The sequence below is a fragment of the Scyliorhinus torazame genome, chromosome 4 (genome assembly GCF_047496885.1).
Source record: "Scyliorhinus torazame isolate Kashiwa2021f chromosome 4, sScyTor2.1, whole genome shotgun sequence".
Taxonomy (NCBI): Eukaryota; Metazoa; Chordata; class Chondrichthyes; order Carcharhiniformes; family Scyliorhinidae; genus Scyliorhinus; species Scyliorhinus torazame.
In genome coordinates, this window is record NC_092710.1 from 164,654,687 (window position 1) to 164,678,262 (window position 23,576).

The 23,576-nt window shown below is 46.6% G+C and overlaps 2 protein-coding genes across 5 annotated transcripts in view; one reads left to right on the top strand and one right to left on the bottom strand.

Moving 5' to 3' along the window:
* The window catches only part of LOC140410571 (structural maintenance of chromosomes protein 6-like), a 166,782-nt gene extending 144,519 nt beyond the window's left edge, over window positions 1-22,263 (bottom strand). Inside the window, exon 1 of one of the 3 annotated variants that reach the window (XM_072498831.1) lies at window positions 22,122-22,263. The gene's annotated coding sequence lies outside the window, so the exon portion shown is untranslated. Of the gene's footprint in view, window positions 1-17,051; window positions 17,221-22,066; window positions 22,088-22,121 lie in introns of those variants that run through there. The other 2 variants (XM_072498833.1, XM_072498832.1) reach the window with 2 other exon arrangements.
* A 147-nt stretch (window positions 22,264-22,410) lies between these two features.
* Window positions 22,411-23,576, top strand: part of LOC140410572 (flap endonuclease GEN homolog 1) — a 79,137-nt gene continuing 77,971 nt past the window's right edge. Inside the window, exon 1 of one of the 2 annotated variants that reach the window (XM_072498835.1) lies at window positions 22,411-22,470. The gene's annotated coding sequence lies outside the window, so the exon portion shown is untranslated. Of the gene's footprint in view, window positions 22,584-23,576 lie in introns of both variants that reach the window. The other variant, XM_072498834.1, reaches the window with a different exon arrangement.

Genomic DNA, 23,576 nt, shown 5'->3' on the forward strand with positions numbered 1-23,576 from the left:
ATGGATTCAGATGATGTAATTAATGAGAAGGGCCAGATCTGTCTGTGGTTTCGCTTGGAGATTAGGATTTGAGTCTGACAAGACAGAAGGATTTTCAGGTTGTTCCTGAAAGGGTTTCTCTCCAAAGGTCTACAATATACAGCAAGTAATCCCGATTTCTAACTTTATTTGAATGTATTTTGAACTGCATTTGGTTGCTTTGTTGGAATATATATAGTGGCAGCTGCAGAGAGTGAGTTAAAGTTTTTCTTTTAATTTAAGAACTGTTTAACTAATAATTGTGAAGCTATTTTCTTATTACAACACGGCAATATCACGTGAGCTCCAATTTTCCAGAATCTGGACTGGTTACCACCCCATCTCCAACCTCTTTCCTCTTAAAAGTCCTTGAATGTGCCCATAACTCCAAAAGGATGTTGATTTTTCCCCAGGTTCCATGTTTGAAACTTTCAAATTAGGTTTCCATCCAATCACAGTACTTAAACATATCTTACCAAAGTCATAAATGACATCCTGTGTGACTATGACTAAAGGAGAACTTGGATTCAGCCTTTAATTTGGTTAACAAGTCACCACTGGGTGGAACTGCATTTAGCTGGTTCCATTCTTGTCCATCTAGTTTTAGCCAAAGAATCACCTGCAATGGTTCCCGCTAATGCATCAATATCACTGTTGTTCTCACGACATTTCCACCCTCCCCCCCCCCCCCCCCCCCCCAACACAGTTCCCCTAGCTCTCTCTTATTTCTCAACTACACATTGTTCCTGGTAGCAGGGGACCTCTTCTGAAAACAAAGCATCAGGTCTCACATATATGACACCAGCTCAACCTCACCACCATCTCTTTCAAAGGCTGCACTTTTTAAATAGTCTCTATGAGATCCCCCCTCATTCTTCTAAACTCCAGTGAGAACAAACCTTACCTAATCAATCTCTCCTCATATGGCAGTCCCGCCATCCCTGGAATCAGTCTGGTAAACCTTTGCTGCACTCCCTCGAGAGCAAGAACATTCTTCCTCAAAAAAGGAGACCAAAACTGCACACAATATTCTAGGTGTGGCCTCACCAAGGCCCTGTATAATTGCAACAACACATCCCTGCTCCTGTAATCAAAACCTCTCACAATGAAGGCCAACATACCATTAGCCTTCTTTACCGCCTGTTGCACCTGCATGCTGACCTTCAGCGACTGGTGCACAAGGACACCCAGGTCCCGATGTACACACCCCTCTCCCAATTTACAACCGTTCAGGTAGTAATCTGTCTTCCTGTTTTTGCTTCCAAAGTGAATAACCTCACACTGATACTGATAGTGCTTCTACCATTGATTTGCCCACTCACCCAACCTGTCCAGATCTTGCTGTAGGATCTCTGCATCCTCGTCACAGTTCACCCTCCCAACCAACTTGGTATCACCTGCAAACTTTGTGATGTTATATTTTGTTCCCTCATCCAAATCATTAATATATATTGTGAATGAATAGCTGAGGTCCCAGCACCGATCCCTGTGGCACCCCACGAGTTACTGCCTGCCAATTTGAAAAAGACCCATTAATTCCTCATCTTTGTGTCCTCTCCGCCAACCAGCTTTCTATCCACCTCAATACACCCCCCAATCCCACGGCCTTCAATTTTGCACAAAGTCCAAAGAGACCACATCGACTGGCTCCCTCTCGTCAACTCTACTAGTTACATCTTTCTAGAATTCCAACAGATTTGCCAAGCATGATTTCCCGTTCATAAATCCATGCTGACTCTGACTGATCCTGCCACTACTTTCTAAATGTTCCGCGATAAAGTCCTTGATAATAGATTCAAGCATTTTCCCCACTACCGATGTTAGGCTTACTAGTCTATAATTCCCTGCTTTCTCGCTACCTCCCTTTTTGAATATTGGAGTGACATTAGCTACCCTCCAATCTGCAGGGACTGTTCCAGAGTCTATAGAATCCCGGAAGATGACCACCAATGCATCCACTATTTCCAGAGCAACCTCCTTGAGCACGTTAGGATACCGATTATTAGGCCCTGGGGATTTATCCGTCCTCAATCCCATCAACTTTCCCAGCATAATTTCTCTACTAATATTGATCTCCCTCAGTTCTTCACTCGCACTAAACCTTTCATTCACTAACATTTCTGGTATCTGATTTGTGTCCTCTTTTGTGAAGACAGAACCAAAGTATGTATTCAATTGCTCAGCCATTTCATTGTTCCTTATGATATGTTACCCTGTTTCTGTCTGCAGGGGGCCTACATTTGTCATTACCGATCTCTTTCTCGTCACATATCGATAGAAACTCTTAGTGCCAGTCTTTATGCATAGGGTATCTCTGTACGCATATGACTTACTGCTGTAAATTACAGGCCCGGGCTCATTGGTGAGGGACATAATGGGGTTGCTAGGGAAATCTGGGGCGTTTTCAAGATAGAAAATTGAATTTAGGGTCGAGTGAGTATTTTATCGTGGCTCATTCAGGGGTAGGGGCAGGAGTGGAATGGTTGCTATTTAGAGTAGCGACAATTCACTTTAGGTACTTGGGAGGTGCATAAAAGCAGGACCGGGCATGACTCCATAAGCTAAATTTCACGAGCCCGATGGGGGAAGGTGAAGAATGAGCATTTAGGAACGTGGGGTAGTCTCCCTTTGTCAGCCAATCAAAATGAATATTTTGCCACGGTTTCGGTTTTTGTTCCAGTTTCGTCCGGTCTTTTTGCCAAGGACATTTTGTCGAGGGGTGGATAGGCTGGTCTCGTTGTTTGTGTAGACAGGGAAGGTTGCAAGGATAAGGAAGACGGAGTTCCTAAGGGGGTGACAATCGGGGGGCTTGGCTCTTCCGAATTTGTCGCACTGCTACTGGGCAGCAAATGCAGAGAAGGCGAGGGGCTGGAGTAAGGAGATGGAAGCTTTGTGGGTGCGGATGGAGGTGGGGTCTTGTAAGGGGTCAGGGCTGTGGGCGCGGGAAATTGCGCTGTTGCTACTTGCCCCAGGGAAATATGCCAGGAATCCAGTAGTGGTAGCCACGCTGAAGAACTGGGGGCAATTTCGACAGCACTTCAAGTTGTGGGTAGGGTCGAGGGTGATGCCGATAAGAGGGAATCATTGGTTTGAGCCAGGGAATGAGAGGAGAAAGGAGTAAAAGAGATGAAGGAGGGGAGATTCGTAAATTTGTAGGAGTTGGGGGTGAAGCATGGGTTATAACGCTTTAGGTATATGCAGGTGTGGAATTTTGCAAGAAAGGCTTTCCCGAGTTTTCTGGTGGCATCGTCTTCCTCAATGTTGGAGGAGGTGCAGTCAGTGGGAGAGAGGGGTCATCTCAGAGATCTATGGTAGGATGATGGAGGAGGTCAAGTCGTCTATGGAAGGGATTAAAGCCAAGTGGGAGGAAGTGCTGGGGATGGGACTTGAAGGATTATGGTGTGCTGTGAAGGGTCAATGCCTCGACCTCGGGTGCAAGGCTAAGGTTGATTCAACTAAAAGTGGTGTATAGGGCACATTTAACAAAGGAGATGATGAGCCAGCTGTTTGACGGGGTGAAGGATAGTTGCGAGTGGTGTGGGAGGGGCCCAGCCAAACATGTCCATATGTTCTGGTCCTGCCCGAAATTGGAGAGATATTGGGGGACGCTTTTCAGCACCATGTCTGAGGTTCTGCACATGGAATTGGAGCCCTAGAAGCCATAGTCGGGGTGTCAGACCTATCGGAGTTGCAGACGGGTTAAGGGGTAGACGCTTTAGCCTTCGCCTTGTTGATTGCTCATAGGTTCTGTTGGGGTGGAGGTCAGCTTCTCCCCTGCCTTGGCATGGCTGGGGGAAACCTGTTGGAATTTTTGTCCTCAGAAAAGGTGAACTTTACTCTCAGAGTGGCAGATAAGGTTCCACCAGAGATGGGGGCGTTCATTTTATATTTTGGAGACCTAGGTGCGGCCGAAGTGAGGGGTTGGGGGGGCGTTGAGTACTGTTGCTGTAAAAATGTGAACATTTTGAAAATGTGAACAAAAATATTTTTTAAAAATATCTCAGGTAGCCCATGAAAAATCAAAGCAAGGGGAATATTCAAAATATTGACAGAAAGTTCCCCCCACATAAACATTGTAACCTTTTAGTCCAGTACTCAGAAATTTGGTAAGATCAGTGGTCCGGAATTGTGGTACAGCTTCTGCATCTTTATGCATTGTCCATCTCTCTCCCTCCAGTAGTCTAGGTTGTTTGTTGTTGCTTGAGTTATTTTTCATTTCACTCTGATCTGCTGATGGCTCACATGCGCACAGCACACATCATGACAAGGTGAACAAAGAACAGTACAGCACAGGAACAGGCCCTTCGGCCCTCCCAGCCCGTGCCAACCACTCTGCCCGACTAAACTACAATCTTCTACACTTCCTGGGTCCCTCTATTCCCATCCTATTCATGTATTTGTCAAGATGCCCCTTAAATATAACTATCGTCCCTGCTTCCGCCACCTCCTCCAGCAGTGAATTCCAGGCACCCACTACTCGCTGTGTAAAAAACTTGCCTTGTACATCTACTCTAAACCTTGCCCCTCGCACCTTAAACATATGCCCCCTAGTAATTGACCCTTTTACCCTGGGGAAAAGCCTCTGACTCTCCACTCTGTCTATGCCCCTCATAATTTTGTAGACCTCTATCAGGTTGCTCCTCAACCTCCGTCGTTCCAGTGAGAACAAACCAAATTTATTCAACCGCTCCTCATAGCTAATGCCCTCCATACCAGGCAACATCCTGGTAAATCTCTTCGGCACCCTCTCTAAAGCCTCCACATCCTTCTGGTAGTGTGGCGACCAGAATTGAACACTATACTCCAAGTGTGGCCTAGCTAAGGTTCAATACAGCTGCAACATGACTTGCCAATTCTTATACTCAATGCCCCGGCCAATGAAGGCAAGCATGCCGTATGCTTTCTTGACTACCTTCTGCACCCGTGTTGCCCCTTTCAGTGACCTGTGGACCTGGACACCTAGATCTCTCTGACTTTCAATACTCGAGGGTTCCACCATTCACTGTATATTCCCTACCTGCATTAGACCTTCCAAAATGCATTACCTCACATTTGTCTGGATTAAACTCCATCTGCCATCTCTCCGCCCAAGTCTCCAAACGATTTAAATCCTGCTGTATCCTCTGACAGTCCTCACCGCTATCCGCAATTCCACCAACCTTTGTGTCGTCTGCAAACTTACTAATCAGACCTGTTACATTTTCCTCCAAATCATTTATATATACTACGAACAGCAAAGGCCCCAGCACTAATCCCTGCGGAACACCACTAGTCACAGCCCTCCAATTAGAAAAGCACCCTTCCATTGCTACTCTCTGCCTTCTATGACCTAGCCAGTTCTGTATCCACCTTGCCAGCTCATCCTTGATCCCGTGTGACTTCACCTTTTGTACCAGTCTACCATGAGGGACCTTTTCAAAGGCCTTACTGAAGTCCATATAGACAACATCCAGTGCCCTACCTGCATCAATCATCTTCGTGACCTCTTCGAAAAACTCTTATCAAGTTAGTGAGACATGACCTCCCCTTCACAAAACCATGCTCCCTCTCACTAATACGTTCATTCGCTTCCAAATGGGAGTAGATCTTGTCTCGAAGAATTCTCTCCAGTAATTTCCCTACCACTGACGTCAGGCTCACCGGCCTGTAGTTCCCTGGATTACCCTCGCTACCCTTCTTAAACAAAGGACAACATTAGCTATTCTCCAGTCCACCGGGACATCACCTGAAGACAGTGAGGATCCAAAGATTTCTGTCAAGGCCTCAGCAATTTCTTCTCTAGCCTCCTTCAGTATTCTGGGGGAGATCCCATCAGGCCCTGGGAACTTATCTACCTTAATATTTTCCAAGATGCCCAACACCTCGTCTTTTTGGATCTCAATGTGACCCAGGCTGTCTACACATCCTTCCCCAGACTCAACATCCACCAATTCCTTCTCTTTGGTGAATACTGATGCAAAGTATTCATTTAGTACCTTGTGACTTTGCAATCTTAAAAATGTACGTCTTTGTGCCTGGGGTTCTCAGTATTTTCAGGAAAGCCAGGAAAATACAGACCTCCAAATACGTTGGGTTGCATTTTGTTGTTGGAGTAAGGATGCGGGAAATGATTTATTTTTCTTAAAAGAGGCACATCAAAAGGCAGTGGGAAAGCAGGCAAAGTGAAACTGAGAGCACAGGTCCGAATAAAAGATGCACTACTAGCGGTTCAGAATACCCAAAATCCTGATGTATCTCCAAACCAACACAACATGTTACAACATGAACTGCTTCCAGACACAATTGAGTGGGCCACTTTCCCTATTGGGAATTACATGGCTTCCCTCCAACACAAGATCAAACCAATGCGTAAACCTCAATGATACAAAAAACAAGAATGAATGGAACATTACTGTCATGATATATAGGGCAGCACGGTAGCATTGTGGATAGCATAATTGCTTCACAGCTCCAGGGTCCGAGGTTCGATTCCGGCTTGGGTCACTGTCTGTGCGGAGTCTGCACATCCTCCCCGTGTGTGCGTGGGTTTCCTCCGGGTGCTCCGGTTTCCTCCCACAGTCCAAGGATGAGCAGGTTAGGTGAATTGGCCATGCTAAATTGCCCTTAGTGTCCAAAATTGCCCTTAGTGTTGTGTGGGGTTACTGGGTTATGGGGATAGGGTGTAGGTGTTGACCTTGGGTAGGGTGCTCTTTCCAAGAGCTGGTGCAGACTCGATGGGCTGAATGGCCTCCTTCTGCACTGTAGATTCTATGATAATCTATGATGATATGCAGACATGCACATAATGAGATACAGACAGGCAGCTAATGAACACAGAGAACAGCACATAACCAACCAGCAGGCAGAACACTTGGGGGTGGTTTCCCACTATAACAGGCACGAGGCACTCACACTCCGCCTCTTTCCACTGGGGACATCTACAGGGTGAGTCAGGTGTATATATCACATAACACCTACAGCACGTGGCTAAGAGCTAGTCTGGTTCAGTCAGACAGAGCAATCACACTTCGGTTAGCAGAGAGTCGAACTCATAGAGAACGGAGCTAACTGTGTGACAGGTTCCATAAATCAAATTGAACTAACTTAAAGGTTTGGAGTATATTTCAGTAACTGCATCCCATTGCAGCCCGTGTTATCTCAGTGTGCTTAACATGACATGGTACCAGTAGACTGCTATCCCTAGGTGGTTTACCTCAATCTGTTCCGTGACAACCAGCAAATGTATCCCGACACCATGGAGAAGATCCAGGCTCCTCAACAGCTGTGGACGTCTGGCAATCTCAGTGCCAACTGGTGGACTTTCAAGCAAAGGTTTCTGCTGTACATCGAAGCCTCAGACCTCGAGGGTGCGTCTGATACAAGAAAGATCGCGCTTCTCTCAACTGCGGGGGATCAAGCTATCCAACTCTTCAACTGGTTTAACTTCACCCAAGGCCAGGACAAGACAGAGTTTCAGACCATCCTGGACAAGTTTGATAGTCATTGTGAAGTGGGCACCAATGAAATCTTCGAGCACTGTATATTCAAACAGCGCCTACAAGGTTAAGATGAATCTTTCAACTCCTTAACACATCTCCGTCTACTAGCGCTGTCCTCCAACTTTGGTGATATTGCTGACTCCATAATCAGAGACCAAATCGTTTTTGGAGTTCACTCTGATCCTCTGAGAGAGCAGCTTTTAAAAATCAAGCATATGACTCTGTCAGTCACGATTGAAACATGTACAGAGCATGAGCACGCCAAAAATCCGTATTCACAATACAAATCGGCTGAAAGTGAGAAACGTGCCTCCCATGAGGCAGAGTGTGCAAGCCATCTCCCAAATGCAGCGCCTCAGCATTGATGAAAGCGGCCATTTTGCGCGCTCTTCCCGGAGCCCCACGCATGCGCGATGCGAATGGGATAACGCAGCGGCCGATCACCACACTGCGCAGGTGCAAACGTGTGCCGACCGCACTGCGCATGTGCGACACGTGAACATGCCTCACTGACATCATCACGGAGCCTGCCCATCCTCAGTGGATTCTGCGGACGAATGGCGTGCGGTGATGCAAGTAAATCAATGCTCTTTCCAGTTCAAGCTGGACAGAGGTGGTTCTGCCAATCTGCTTTGACAGGCTCTATTTCAACCGTATCAAGAAGCCTGCCAGCTCCTGGACTATAACGGCAATGCCATCACAGCACTGGGATCCTGCCAGCTGCTCGTCTCCAACTGGAGCATTCACGCAAGGCTAAGGTTTGAAATCGTCAAGCCAGACAGGGCCTCCCTGCTCGGCGCACATGCATGCAAGCAGCTAAACCTTGTGTAGCGGGTCTACACCGTGACCTCCCCCAACGTGGATCTTCAAGCCGGCATTGACGACATCCTCGCTCAGTATACGGATGTGTTTGAGGGGATGGGCACTCTGCCATATCGGTACAAGATCCTGCAATGGCCTGATGACACGCCTGTGGTCCACGCACCACGCTGGGTCCTGGCTCCACTGAAGGAGCGCCTGAAGGCGCAGTTGAAGGACCTTCAGGACCAGGGCATCATCTCCAAAGTTACAGAACCGACTGACTGGGTCAGCTCAATGGTTGTGTAAAAAAGCCTTCGAGGGAGCTGCGCATCTATATTGATCCCAAGGATCTCAACCAGAATATAATGCGGGAACACTACCCGATCCCGAAGTGCGAGGAACTCGCAAGTGAGATGGCACACGCCCTGTTTTTCACAAAGGTAGATGCATCACATGGATTCTGGCAAATCCAACTGGGTGTGTCCAGCAGAAGGCTCTGCACCTTCAACACACCGTTTTGCAGGTACTGCTATAATCGTATGCCGTTCAGCATCGTCTCTTCCTCGGAGATCTTCCATAGAACCATGGAGCATTGAAGGGGTTTGTGTGTCTGTGGACGACGTTATCGTATGGTCCACAACCCCCGAAGAGCACATCTCTCGTCTCCAGCAGGTATTCCGCCGTGTCCATGCCAATGGCCTCAAGCTGAACAGGGCCAAGTGTTGCTTTGGCATGTCGACACACAAGTTTCTTAGGTGACCAGATATCTCAGCAGGGTGTGCGCCCGGACACAGACAAGGTCATCAAAGTCATGAAGACCCCTGAAGACAAGAAGGTGGTGGTGCTGCGCCTCCTAGGCATGGTAAACTTTTTGGGCAAGTCTATCCTAAACCTGGTCTCACACACCACGGCCCTCAGACACCTTGTGAAAAAGTCTTCGGCCTTTGAGTGGCAGCCAGCTCATCAAGCAGAGTGGTTGGAGCTGAAAGTCAAGCTCAATACTGCACCTGTATTGGCATTTTTTGACCCTGACAGGGAAACAAAAATATTGACAGATGTGAGCCAGGACGGCATCGGCGCGGTGTTGCTCCAGCGCGGTGACACCTCATCCTGGGCACCGGTTGCTTACGCATCACGGGCGATGACACTCACCGAGCAGCGGTACGCCCTAATTGAAAAGGAATGCCTGGGCCGGCTTACTGGAATTCTCAAGTTCCACGATTATGTCTACGGCCTGCCGACGTTCACCGTCGAGACGCACAGGTCTCTGGTCCATATTATCCACAAGGACCTGAACGACATGACGCCCCGGCTGCAGCGCATCCTCCTCAGACTCAGAAGGTATGACTGTGAACTCGTGTACACGCCTGGCAAGGAGCTCATTATTGCGGATGCCTTGTCCCGCTCCATAACCTTGCCTGCTGACCCACCGGCATTCATCCAACAGATCGAATCACAAGTGCAGCTATGGGCCAGCAACCTCCCGGCATCGGATGAATACGTGATCCACATTCGCGACGAGACAGCCAAAGACCCTCTTCTGCAGCATGTCATGCGCCACCTTGCCAATGGATGGCAAAAAGGGCAGTGCCCTCAATTCTTCAATGTGAAGGACGACGTGACGGTGGTTGATGGTATCCTCCTCAAGCTGGACCGCATTGTCATTCCACTCAGTCTCCAGAGCTTGGTGCTCCGGCAAATCCACAAGGGACATCTGGGTGTCGAGAAGTGCAGGCGCAGAGCCAGACAAGCTGTCTACTTTAAAAAAAAAAAAAATTTAGAGTACGCAATTCATTTTTTCCAATTAAGCTTGCACATTTTTGGGTTCTGGGGGCGAAACCCACGCAAACACGGGAGAATGTGCAAACTCCACACGGACAGTGACCCAGAGCCGGGCTCAAACCTGGGACCTCGGTGCCGTGAGGCCGCAGTGCTAATCCACTGCGCCACCGTGCTGCCACAGGCAAGCTGACTACTGGCCTGGGATTAGTCAGGACATCTCAAATATGGTGCTCAACTGTCCGACCTGTCAGCGCTTCCAGCAGCACAGAGCAAGGATGTGTGTCTCGGATCGTGTTTTCGGGATCCTTAAGGGGGAGGGGGGAGCAGCCTGTAGCCACCTGGGTTGGCCACTTCCCGACTTAAAATGGAGATCCGCAAAGAATGCAGGGAAATTCAGCCAAGCCAGGAAAAACTAGCAAGTGCAAAGTCTCCTGTGTATTAGAACTTGCAGAAGCCCAGACAGCACTGAAACTCACAGCCATCTGCATACTAATGAGCGATCCCCGGGTACAATTGAAACATGTAAGTGAAATAAAGCCAAGCCAGACTCCTCGGCGCCAGCAGGAGCCAAGACAAAGGAAGGCCAAAGGACACTCATGGACCGCCCAGCTATCAGGGAACAACTCCAGTATTGGAGAAATCGATCCAAGTGATCGGAACGTAGTCCAATCATTTGGAACCAGATACGGGGTCCACCCCGAACGGCGCGAAGCCCCTGGGGACTGTAAAGTAGAGCCCCCAAGTTCAATTTGTTCTTCTTGGCAGGGTCACTCAGCAGCGCGAAACAACCCTTGACAGTGACCTGCCTAGCTGCCGCACAACCAAGTAAGTCTGCAGTCAACGCACGCTACGAGATAGGCGCTCCTAGCTACCTGTCCATACCAGCTTTGAATCCTGCAGACTCATAAACGAATGAAAGGCCATTTGTTCCCCTGACCTGGTGGGCCAGTCCCAAAGCTAAGTATAGGCCTTTTTAGCGTTAGAGATAGTCTAGTAAGTAGAATTTTATGCATGAGTAGTGATTGACTGTGTATAATAAATGTGTTTTGATTTGAATCTTACTAATTAGTGTGTCGAGTTATTGATCAGTACTTGAACCTCGTGGTGGTATCATAAAGATACCTGGTCACTCTAGAGCAAAGGTTATAGAAACAGAGCAACTGGTTTAGCAGGCCAGCAGCATGGTTCAATTCCCGTTCCAGCCTCCCCGAACAGGCGCCGGAATGTGGCGACTAGGGGCTTTTCACAGTAACTTCATTTGAAGCCTACTTGTGACAATAAGCGATTTTCATTTCATTTTTCATTTCGAATTAAGAGCCAACCAAAGTTAGCAACAAGCCCCAAGTCGTGGTCCACATAGGTACCAACGACATAGGTAGGAAAGGGATAGGGATGTAAGGCAGGAATTCAGGGAGCTAGGGTGGAAACTTAGATCTAGGATAAACAGAGTTATTATCTCTGGGTTGTTACCTGTGCCACATGCTAGCAAGACGAGGAATAGGGAGAGAGAGGAGTTGAACACGTGGCTACAGGGATGGTGCAGGAGGGAGGGTTTCAGATTTCTGGATAATTGGGGCTCATTCTGGGGTCGGTGGGACCTCTACAAACGGGATGGTCTACACCTGGACCAGAGGGGTACCAATATCCTGGGAGGGGGAGGGGGGTATTTTCCAATGTTCTTCAGGAGGGTTTAAACTAGTTCAGCAGGGGATTGGGAACCTGAATTGTAGCTCCAGTATACAGGAAGATGAGAGTAGTGAAGTCATGAGTAAGGTTTCAAAGTTGCAGGAGTGTACCGGCAGGCAGGAAGGTGGTTTAAAGTGTGTCTTCTTCAATGCCAGGAGCATCCGGAATAAGGTGGGTGAACTTGCGGCATGGGTTGGTACCTGGGACTTTGATGTTGTGGCCATTTCGGAGACATGGATAGAGCAGGGGCAGGAATGGTTGTTGCAGGTGCCGGGGTTTAGATATTTCAGCAAGCTCAGGGAAGGTGGTAAAAGAGGGGGAGGGTGGCATTGTTAGTCAAGGGCAGTATTACGGTGGCAGAAAGAACATTTGATGAAGACTCGTCTACTGAGGTAGTATGGGCTGAGGTTAGAAACAGTAAAAATAAGTCACCCTGTTAGGGGTTTTCTATAGACCTCCGAAAAGTTCCAGAGATGTAGAGGAAAGGATTGCAAAGATGATTCTGGATAGGAGTGAAAGCAACAGGGTAGTTGTTATGGGAGACTTTAACTTTCCAAATATTGACTGGAAACGCTATAGTTCGAGTACTTTAGATGGGTCCGTTTTTGTCCAATGTGTGCAGGAGGGTTTCCTGACACAGTATGTAGATATGCCAACGGGAGGTGAGGCCATATTGGATTTGGTACTGGGGAATGAACCAGGACAGGTGTTGATTTGGAGGTAGGTGAGCACTTTGATGATAGTGACCACAATTTGATTATGTTTACTTTAGTGATGGAAAGGGATAGGTATATACCGCAGGGCAAGAGTTATATCTAGGGGAAAGGCAATTATGATGAGATGAGGCAAGGCTTAGGATGCATCGGATGGAGAGGAAAACTGCAGGGGTTGGGCACAATGGAAATGTGGAGCTTGTTCAAGGAACAGCTACTGCGTGCCCTTGATAAGTATGTACCTGTCAGGCAGGGAGGAAGTGGTCGAGCAAGGGAACCGTGGTTTACTAAAGCAGTCAAAACACTTGTCAAGAGGAAGAAGGAGGATTATGTAAAGATGAGACATGAAGGTACAGTTAGGGCACTCGAGAGTTACAAGTTAGCTAGGAAGGACCTAAAGAGAGAGCTAAGAAGAGCCAGGAGGAGACATGAGAAGTCTTTGGCAGGTAGGATCAAGGATAACCCTAAAGCTTTCTGTAGATGTGTCAGGAATAAAAGAATGACGAGGGTAAGAGTAGGGCCAGTCAAGGACAGTAGTGGGAAGTTGTGCGTGGAGTCAGAGGAGATAGGAGAGGTGCTAAATGAATATTTTTCGTCAGTATTCACACAGGAAAAAGACAATGTTGTCGAGGAGAATACTGAGATTCAGGCTACTAGACTAGAAGGGCTTGAGGTTCATAAGGAGGAGGTGTTAGCAATTATGGAAAGTGTGAAAATAGATAAGTCCCCTGGGCCGGATGGGATTTATCCTCGGATTCTCTGGTCAGCTAGGGAGGAGATTGCTGAGCCTTTGTCTTTGATCTTTAAGTCATCTTTGTCTACAGGAATAGTGCCAGAAGACTGGAGGGTAGCAAATGTTGTCCCCTTGTTCAAGAAGGGGAGGACAGACAACCCCGGTAACTATAGACCAGTGAGCCTTACTTCTGTTGTGGGCAAAGTCTTGGAAAGGTTGATAAGAGATAGGATGTATAATCATCTGGAAAGGAATAATTTGATTGGAGATAGTCAACACGGTTTTGTGAAGGGTAGGTCGTGCCTCACAAACCTTACTGAGTTCTTTGAGAAGGTGACCAAACAGGTGGATGAGGGTAAAGCAGTTGATGTGGTGTATACGGATTTCAGTAAAGCGTTTGATAAGGTTCCCCACGTTAGGCTACTGCAGAAAATATGGAGGCATGGGATTCAGGGTGATTTAGCAGTTTGGATCAGAAATTGGCTAGCTGGAAGAAGACAAAGGGTGGTGGTTGATGGGAAATGTTCAGACTGGAGTCCAGTTACTAGTGGTGTACCGCAAGGGCCACTGCTGTTTGTCATTTTTATAAATGACCTGGTGGAGGGCGTAGAAGGATGGGTGAGTAAATTTGCAGATGACACTAAAGTCGGTGGAGTTGTGGACAGTGCAGAAGGATGTTACAAGTTACAGAGGGACATAGATAAGCTGCAGCGCTGGGCTGAGAGGTGGCAAATGGAGTTTAATGCAGAAAAGTGTGAGGTGATTCATTTTGGAAGGAATAACAGGAATACAGAGTACTGGGCTAGTGGTAAGATTCTTGGTAGTGTGGATGAGCAGAGAGATCTCGATGTCCATGTACATAGATCCCTGAAAGTTGCCTCCCAGGTTGAGAGGGTTAAGAAGGCGTACGGTGTGTTAGCTTTTATTGGCAGAGGAATTGAGTTTCGGAGCCACGAGGTCATGTTGCAGCTGTACAAAACTCTGGTGCGGCCGCACTTGGAGTATTGCGTGCAATTCTGGTCGCCGCATTATAGGAAGGATGTGGAAGCATTGGAAAGGGTGCAGAGGAGATTCACCAGAATGTTGCCTGGTATGGAGGGAAGATCTTATGAGGAAAGGCTGATGGACTTGAGGCTGTTTTCGTTAGAGAGAAGAAGGTTAAGAGGTGACTTAATTGAGGCATACAAGATGATCAGAGGATTGGATAGGGTGGACAGTGAGAGCCTTTTTCCTCGGATGGTGATGTCTAGCACGAGGGGACATAGCTTTAAATTGAGGGGAGATAGATATAGGACAGATGTCAGAGGTAGGTCCTTTACTCAGAGAGTAGTCAGGGCGTGGAATGCCCTGCCTGCAACAGTAGTGGATTCGCCAACACTAAGGGCATTCAAATGGTCATTGGATAGACATATGGACAATAAGGGAATAGTGTAGATGGGCTTTGGAGTGGTTTCACAGGTCGGCGCAACATCGAGGGCTGAAGGGCCTGTACTGCGCTGTAATGTTCTATGTTCTAAGGAGACGCTTCAGCAGCACAAAATCGTTACCTCCCCGTGGTCCAAGGTGGGCATCGACCTCTTTCACGCCAATGGTCGTGATTGTGTTAATCATTGATTATTTTTCCAACTACCAAGAAGTCGTGAAGCTCTCGGACCTCACATCCAAGACCATCATCAAGGCCTGTAAGGAGACATTCTCCAGGCATGGTATTCCACTCACTGTCATGAGTGACAACGGTCCTTGCTTCAGCAGCCAAGAGTGGTAAGATTTGCCCACTTATATCAGTTTCATCACGTGACTTCCAGCCCACATTACCCGCAGTCCAACGGGAAGGTTGAAAAAAGGGGGTACACATAGTGAAACAGCTCATCTGCAAGGCCGCGGATTCTGCTTCTGATGTCAACCTTGCGCTGCTTGCGTACAGGGCAACCTCTCTGTCTACCGGCATGTCACTGGCTCAACTCGATGAACAGGGACCTGCAGACGACTCTTCCAGCCATACACTTGCCTGATCTGGATGACCTCCTGGTGCTGCAGAAGGTGCAGAAACTCAGGGACCAGCAAAAGCAGGGCTATGATGCTCATGCCACCGATTTGCCTGTGCTATCCCCGACGGATGCTGTCCGGATCAAGCTACCTGATGGAGGCTAGTCAGCTGCAGCTGTTGTTGTTCGACAGGCTCCTCGATCGTATGTTGTGCGCATGGCTGATGGCTCTGTTGTGCGGCGAAACAAATGGGCACTGCGCACAGTTGCCTGCCCGCAATCACATTCTTCGTTGTTTACATCTGTTATTGTGCGACCTCTTGAATACCTCGAACCACGAGGCCACCAGTCCGGCTTCAATCCCGCCTATCAAGGTGCCGTCGTCCCCACCACCACCTCTCTGGCGGTCGACCAGGATCAGACGCAAGCCCCAGAGACTGGACTTATGAACGTTTTGTTTGCTGTGTTCTGTTTTCGCAAATTAGACACCTGTTTTCACATGTACATATATTCCCATCTGCCATTGTATGTAAATAAGTTGGTTTTTCGGCCTACACATCTAAACACTTTCACATATGCTACAGAAAACATTTCAAAAGGAGAGATGTTATGATATACAGACATGCACAGAATGAGATACAGACAGGCAGTGAATGAACACAGAGAACAGGACATAACCAACCAGCAGGCAGACCACTTGGGGGTGGTTTCCCACTATAACAGGCACGAGGCACTCACACTCCGCCTCTTTCCACGAGGGACATCTACAAAGTGAGTCAGGTGTATATATCACACAACACCTACAGCACGTGGCTAAGGGCTAGTCTGGTTCAGTCAGACAGAGTAATCACACTTAGGTTAGCAGAGAGTCGAACTCACAGAGAGCTGAGCTAACTGTGTGACAGGTTCAATAAATCAAACTGAACTAACTTCCAAGGTCTGGAGTATATTTCAGTTATAGCTGCATCCAGTTGCAGCCCGTGTTATCTCAGTGTGCTTAACACGACAATTACTTGAAGCACAAATTGCAATTTAGTTTTTCCTGAAGCTGGTGCAACTTAATTGCCAGGAAACACAGCAGTTTGCGTATATGCAAATAACCAATAATAGATTGTAGGTGTGTCCCACTGTGCGACAACTAAGTTATAATCAGTAACTAAGCAGCAGTAGCTTTTGCTCCAATGACAGACAGACCAATGTTGAACACATACATTCCCTGCACTCAGAATAAAACCAACTAAAGGTAAACATTAAAACATTCTCCATGCCATGCCAGCCTTCCTTCCACCTTCTGTGTGGCTGAGCTCATCCCAAACTCTCACAAAGTCCCACTTCTCCATCACCCTGGTTTCAGTGATATATATTGGCTCGAAGGTTCAAAATACTTGGGGTGGCAGGCAAATTTAGCCCCGAAACATCACAAAGAGCCATAAAAAAAGCAAACAAGGGGACAAGAATTCAATACAATTTAATTATGGCTCTTCCATGGCCCAAGTAGGGCTGCACAATTGAAGTTGTAGGAACTGCCGTCTAATTGGGAGTGGGGAAGTAATGTTGAGTTTAATTAAAGGAGCAGCAAGTGTGGGAAGGACAGAATCTGTGAGTAGCGGCTCCTCCAGTCACAGATTCCCTCCCTCTCACTGCTCATCCAGATAGAACCTATGATTGGAAGAGCAGCAGCAAGTGCAATAGGGAACCTGTGATTGGAGAAGCTGGAGCAGTGATCCTGGGTGAGTTTGATCTGTTCAATTGTGGAACTTCAACATCTTCTGAAAGCCTTCGAAGAAACAGGAGGAAAAAGAGAAAGCAAGCAGAAACACAGCAAAGTGGCCTGGAACAGGCCCTGGGGAGCCACCTGAACTGAAAATGTCAAGCGTAGCAGCCAGCGGAGAGATGATCTATCCCATTTTCATTTCCTTGTAACCCTAGTGGGAAGGCAATGAGATACGAGATGAAGGTCTGTTCCAACTCCCCCGTCCTCCACAGATTGTCCAACAGGTGGATACTTCTAGCACATCACCATCCTGCAACAGTCAGAAAGCAAATAGACCCCTCACTCCCTGATCGGATAATTTTAATAATCCATGTCATCTTGATCTTCTTACCAACAATAAGCTCTAGTGCTGAGAGAGGTCTTATATCTATAGCCAGAGAGGGGCAAAATATCAAAAGTGATTCCTATTGGATGTTGTGGGTTAATGCAAGTACATTGGCTCCATAGTGATTGAACCTGTAGGCAGTGATAGGCCTCATGCCTGCGATGATGGTGGATCAGCGGTCACCATGAAAATTGAAAACAAACACATATTTTGCATCCGTATTCACTATAAAGGAACTGAAAGGGTACTGAAAAGGTGTTGGTGTTAGCAGGTTCCAGGTAACAAAGGTGTTACTGTTAGCTGGCTCTGTGTAGTTGCAGCTCAGGAGAAATCACCAGAACCATTTAGTAGTTCAGTGAAGAAGTCATGGGGAGCTGAGAAAATATCCAATTACGGACTCCATACTGGAAAAGTCTAGGGCTCAGAAGAAGCCCTGGGTGCAACTTATAGCTTGGTGTAGCTGGGGAGTTTGGAGCCCAGCTATCAAAGAGCTGAAACCGCAGACTCACAAATACAAATACTCACAAATTGGAGCAGCTTTAAGAGAATTTAGAGGCTTGATCTTTGAAAGCCAAAGGTTTGGAGTCATTTGTGAGGGAGAGTTCAATGAAATCGGTGGGCTCACAATGTTCATGGCATCTGGGTACATTGCTGAGAAATCTGCGGGAGGTTTGATTGCATTTGTTATTTATTGTGCAATTTGCCTGTTAATTCACATATACCTCATTTTTAACCGTAAATATTAAGAGTATAAATGGTTTTACTTTTTTAATTTGTACAGTAAATTTTATTTTCGTTTGTTCAATGCATGTGGAATATTGTGGCGTTATCCTCTAAACAAGGGCCTTGAATCTCAAATGTTGTTTACTTTAAACAAAACTCTATTGGTTGCTGTACTGGTAACTTCACTCAATGGCTTCTGCCATTATATTATGCAGAACAGAAATTAGGCCCATTGGGTAGACCATCTCAGCTGTTTGGTCTTTGTAACACTAGAAGAGCAGTGGTCTAAAAAATTGAGTCCATGGACACCAGTGGCAATTTGGTTTGGTGCAGGTCTCTGAAAAACATTTTTATATGCTTGTGGGAAAAATTCACCAAACCCTCATATTATGCTAATATTTGGAATCTACTGTGCCTAGATTTTACAGGCATGAATTTCCACCAACATATTACTCAGATAATGTCAGGAAATTCAATGGTGGAACTACATAAATGAGAAAGACAGACTTGCATTTAACTAATCTATTTCACAACTGCCACATGTCTTTAAAGCCAACTTCTGCACAGCATGCAGTGATGTTAATGGTCAGATTATCCATTTTTGCTATATTGATTGAAGGATAGGATAATTATTGGTCAGCACAGAGGGATGAAGGGTCTCGGTGAATTTATCATGAAGCAGTGTACACAATCAATAAAATTAGCATTCACACGCACAGTGTCTCAAACAGCAACCTCACGACTAAGTTGGCAGATTTTGAATCTTCCCCAATTTTGGGTCGGGCAATTCAGGCCAGATGGGGCCAAGGGTCACTCGGAGACCAGGAACACGACTGGCTACGCGGAGAATTAGTCTTGCACCACAACATGCCAATGCAGTGCCCAGCCCAATTCTTAAGTTATGTTTTTACTTTACTCAATTAAAATCGAGCACATTCATAAAACATCCAGTTTTCAGACAACTCTGGTGTTTGGATAGCCGAATTATAATAATAATAATCTTTACTGTCACAAGTAGGCTTACATCAACACAGCAATGAAGTTACTGTGAAAAGCCCCGAGTCGCCACGTTCTGGTTCAGGTACACAGAGGGAGAATTTAGAATGTCCAAATTACCTAACAGGTCGTTTTTCGGGACTTGTGGGAGGAAACCCATGCAGACACGTGGAGACCGTGCAGACTCCGCAGACAGTGACCCAAGCCGGGATTGAACCTGGGACCCTGGCACTGTGAAGTAACAGTGCTAACCACTGTGCTACCCATCCGTGTTGGAATTTGAGACTCTACCAATAGCAATGTTTCAGTTATGCAAGAATCTTCTTGGAAAAAGAACAGTACAATGTAATTTCAGTGCCATAGTTATGCCAAAGTTTTGCATGAAATTACAGATAAAATTATCTCCACGTAATAAAAACAAATCTTCAACCAACAGCTTGAAATCAAAACAGAAAACATAGTTATGCTCTCTTGAAGCACTGATTACCCAAAGGATTGTCAGGAAGTCAGCAAGCACAATGGCAAAATAATTTTATCACCCTCCTTAGCTTCCAGCAATAGCTAAAAATACAATTTGTCCAAGGGCAGTATTAACACCCTTCAAATTAGACATGCGCGATAGCATGATATTCCTAAATTAGTCTCTTTGTGGCTTCTCAGTTTGCCATTTATACATAATTAGACCCTTCTGCAAATGTAGAACTGCTACGCAAATCACGACCTGGCATTCCCTTCTCAGTCCCTGATTTTCATTTCTCAGTTCTGGTTACTGAGGAGAAAGAACTTTTACAATATTCTGCAAACATAAACCCATCTTACTATTTTCAAATGCTAACTGACAGTGTCTATTTTCAAGGTTCTGGCATTGTTTTTAAGCCATTGCAAATTAAGTGATAATCTGTAGACAGTGTTTAATTGGGCACACAGAAGCACACAAGCAGGATTGATGATACTCAAGTTCATAGGGTCACTACTATTTATCACAGATAACTTCAGTCTGTTCTATATAACTAGATCTTTAAGAACAAAAAGTAATTCATCCACATGTCCGCTGATTAACAATCAACCAGCGACTCAGGTATATAACAAATCCTGGTTTGAAAATTTGTCTGATGCCTGCCGCATACACAAGAGTGTAGCACTGAAGTTATTGATTTATCCAATACTACTTACATTTTATTGATACTCAAGTGAGCTTTTAATGTATTTCCAGTGCTTTTGTTGTAGCTTACACTTCAAGTAAATGTTTTTGGCTGCATGTTTTTCAATATTTATAGGTGCACACACTGGAGACAGTAAAGGCATTGTACCACCGACTTTTAGGAAATCACTCAATCAGCTGGGTTGACAGAGATACGACGGAGGGCAACAGATCAGGTAGCTAGAGAGAAACTATTTCTGCCGGTTGCATAATCTAACATTAAGGGAGATTAATGGGAGACGAGTCTTAAAAAAAGTCAGAACTTGCAGGAGTGAAATCTAAGCTGTAGAAGTTTGGAACTCTCTTCCACAAATGGCAATTGATGCTAGATTAATTGTAAATTTGAGGTGGATAGATCTTTGTTGCCCAAAAGTCTTAAGTGATACAGGACAAAGGCAGGTTTAGGCAGCTCCATAACAGTTCAGGCATGATTTCACCGAATGGCAAAATTGGCTAAAGGAATTAAATAGCCAATTCACATGTTCCTAATTGGGCGTCAGTGCCCCATGTAAAGTAATGGATCAACTCACATCCCGACCTTTGAACTGCACAGGGAGCCATGCACATACAGAGCTTTGAATGGGAACAGTTAACCCGAGATCCCATCGCCATCTGGTTAAACAGTTTGGGGATTCATTACATAATCTCACGCATGAAACTCACTAGTCACAGTACTGGAGAGCTCAAAGTACCCATAGACCAGCTACCAATCAACATCTTCAAAAAGAGGCATGCTGAAAAAACAGCCAAACCCAAAACATTATACCAGCTCTGACTAAGAGTCATCCACATTCAAAACATTAGTTCTGTTCTCTCTCCACGGGTGATGTCAGATACGCTAATCATTTTCTGTTTTCTTTTCAGATTCCAGCATCTGTAGTTATTTGCTTTTACATTTGGCGGTGACTGAAGTAAAATTTAATGGGTTATAAGGAAGTGTGTCACACTCCATGATAAGAAGTCTTACAACACCAGGTTAAAGTCCAACAGGTTTATTTCAAACACTAGCTTTCGGAGCGCTGCTCCTTCCTCAGGTGAGGAAGGAGCAGTGCTCCGAAAGCTAGTGTGTGAAACAAACCTGTTGGACTTTAACCTGGTGTTGTAAGACTTCTTACTGTGCTCACCCCAGTCCAACGGCGGCATCTCCACATCAACACTCCATGATATCATCGTTTGGCTCATGAAAACCACAATCCAGGGGCTAAGACTTATGAGTCCACTTCACCGCTGGTAAAATCAGGCCAAAGCACAATTTAGCCATCACGATTTAAACACTGCACAGTTCTAACATACTTAACGAAAAGATACACTGGAGTGTTAAAGGAAAATTACGAGGGTGACACCGGAATAGAGAGTGTATCCATTTCGATAAAAAGAGGGTTGGCCAAATTATAAAAAAGATTAAGTATGGGGAACGTTGAAAAATGTGTTTACACTTGCAGGGGGTCCACATCCAGAGACCATAAACATCATCTAAAATTTCAGGAGAAACGTTTCCAGGTGGAAAGTGGGGAGAATGTGGAATTCGCTACCGCAAAGTAGGAGTAGTTCAGGTGAATCTGGATACGCACATGGGGTTGAAGGGAATACAGGGTCATGTTGAAGGGGATAGCTGAGGAAGATCCAGTGGACCATAAACAATAACATGGACCTGCTTGGCCAAATGGGATGATGCTGTGCTGGGAATACGGTGTAATTTTCCTTCCCTCCTCCAGATATAGACCCCCGGTACCCGCTTTCTCCCGGGTTAGTTGCTGGGGCCCGGGGCAAGACCGGGGACTCACACCTACTCCGGGGGCCGCATTTCAAGTGACACTGGGCGGGGGCCAGGAGAGAGAACAAAATCCTCACCAATGGTACAACAAGCAGTCGCTCACTTGGCCTAGACGGCCAGGGCATCACTCACCTCTCCAGCTGCGATCCTCCTCGACCCGCCCAAATCCGCCCAAACTCAATTCAAACTTCGCTGCGGGTCTGCGCACGCGCATTCTCAAACGGCAGAATCTCGTTTCACTTCCGGCTAGAATTCAGGGGCATGCGCACTAAAGCCGGTTATTCGGGCAGCGGCAAAGCGACAACTCCAGACTGCGCAAGTCTGACGCCGGCGTGTCTGTTCCCATCTCTGTGCTTGATGAGTCGCTGCGGACTGAGCAAGTCCGGCAGCGCTCCCAATGCGCATGTCCGGAAGCCGGTAATGTCGGTTTGGTTTTGCGCATGCGCTTTTCGCAGTGTTCTTTGCGGTTGGATTTTTAAAGGTTTGAGCCTGACATTCAAACGCTGCGATATTTCTTATCAGCTCTGTCGATTATATCATCGCATTATTTTGTGATGTACTCTCCAGCCAGTGCTGCCGGTTGAAAATGAAAACGTAAATAAACACCATGCGATCTCAGAGCGCGAAATTTAAATGGCAGGGAAGATATCAGGAGGAAAGAGAGAGTGTACCCAGAGTGAGAGAGAGAGAGAGAGAGTGTGTACCCGGAGAGAGAGAGAGAGAGTTTGTGTACCCAGAGTGAGAGAGAGAGTGTGTACCCGGAGAGAGAGAGAGAGAGAGTGTACCCGGAGAGAGAGAGTTTGTGTACCCAGAGTGAGAGAGAGAGTTTGTGTACCCGGAGTGAGAGAGAGAGTGTGTACCCGGAGAGAGAGAGAGAGAGAGTGAACCCGGAGAGAGAGAGTTTGTGTACCCAGAGTGAGAGAGAGAGTTTGTGTACCCGGAGTGAGAGAGAGAGTGTGTACCCGGAGAGAGAGAGAGAGAGAGAGTGTACCCGGAGAGAGAGAGAGAGAGAGAGAGTGTGTGTGTACCCCGAGAGAGAGAGTGTACCCGGAGAGAGAGAGAGTGTGTACCCAGAGTGAGAGAGAGAGAGAGAGAGAGTGTGTACCCAGAGTGAGAGAGAGAGAGAGAGAGAGTGTGTACCCGGAGAGAGAGAGAGAGAGAGTTTGTGTACCCAGAGAGAGACAGAGAGAGAGAGAGAGAGAGAGTGTGTACCCGGAGTGAGAGAGAGAGAGAGAGTGTGTATCCAGAGAGAGAGAGAGCGTGTACCCCGAGAGAGAGAGAGAGAGTGTGTACCCAGAGTGAGAGAGAGAGTTTGTGTACCCGGAGTGAGAGAGAGAGTGTGTACCCGGAGTGAGAGAGAGAGAGAGAGTGTGTATCCAGAGAGAGAGAGAGTGTACCCCGAGAGAGAGAGAGAGAGAGAGAGTGTGTACCCGGAGAGAGAGAGAGAGAGAGTTTGTGTACCCAGAGTGAGAGAGAGAGTTTGTGTACCCGGAGTGAGAGAGAGAGTGTGTACCCGGAGAGAGAGAGAGAGAGAGAGTGTACCCGGAGAGAGAGAGAGAGAGAGAGAGAGAGAGTGTGTGTGTACCC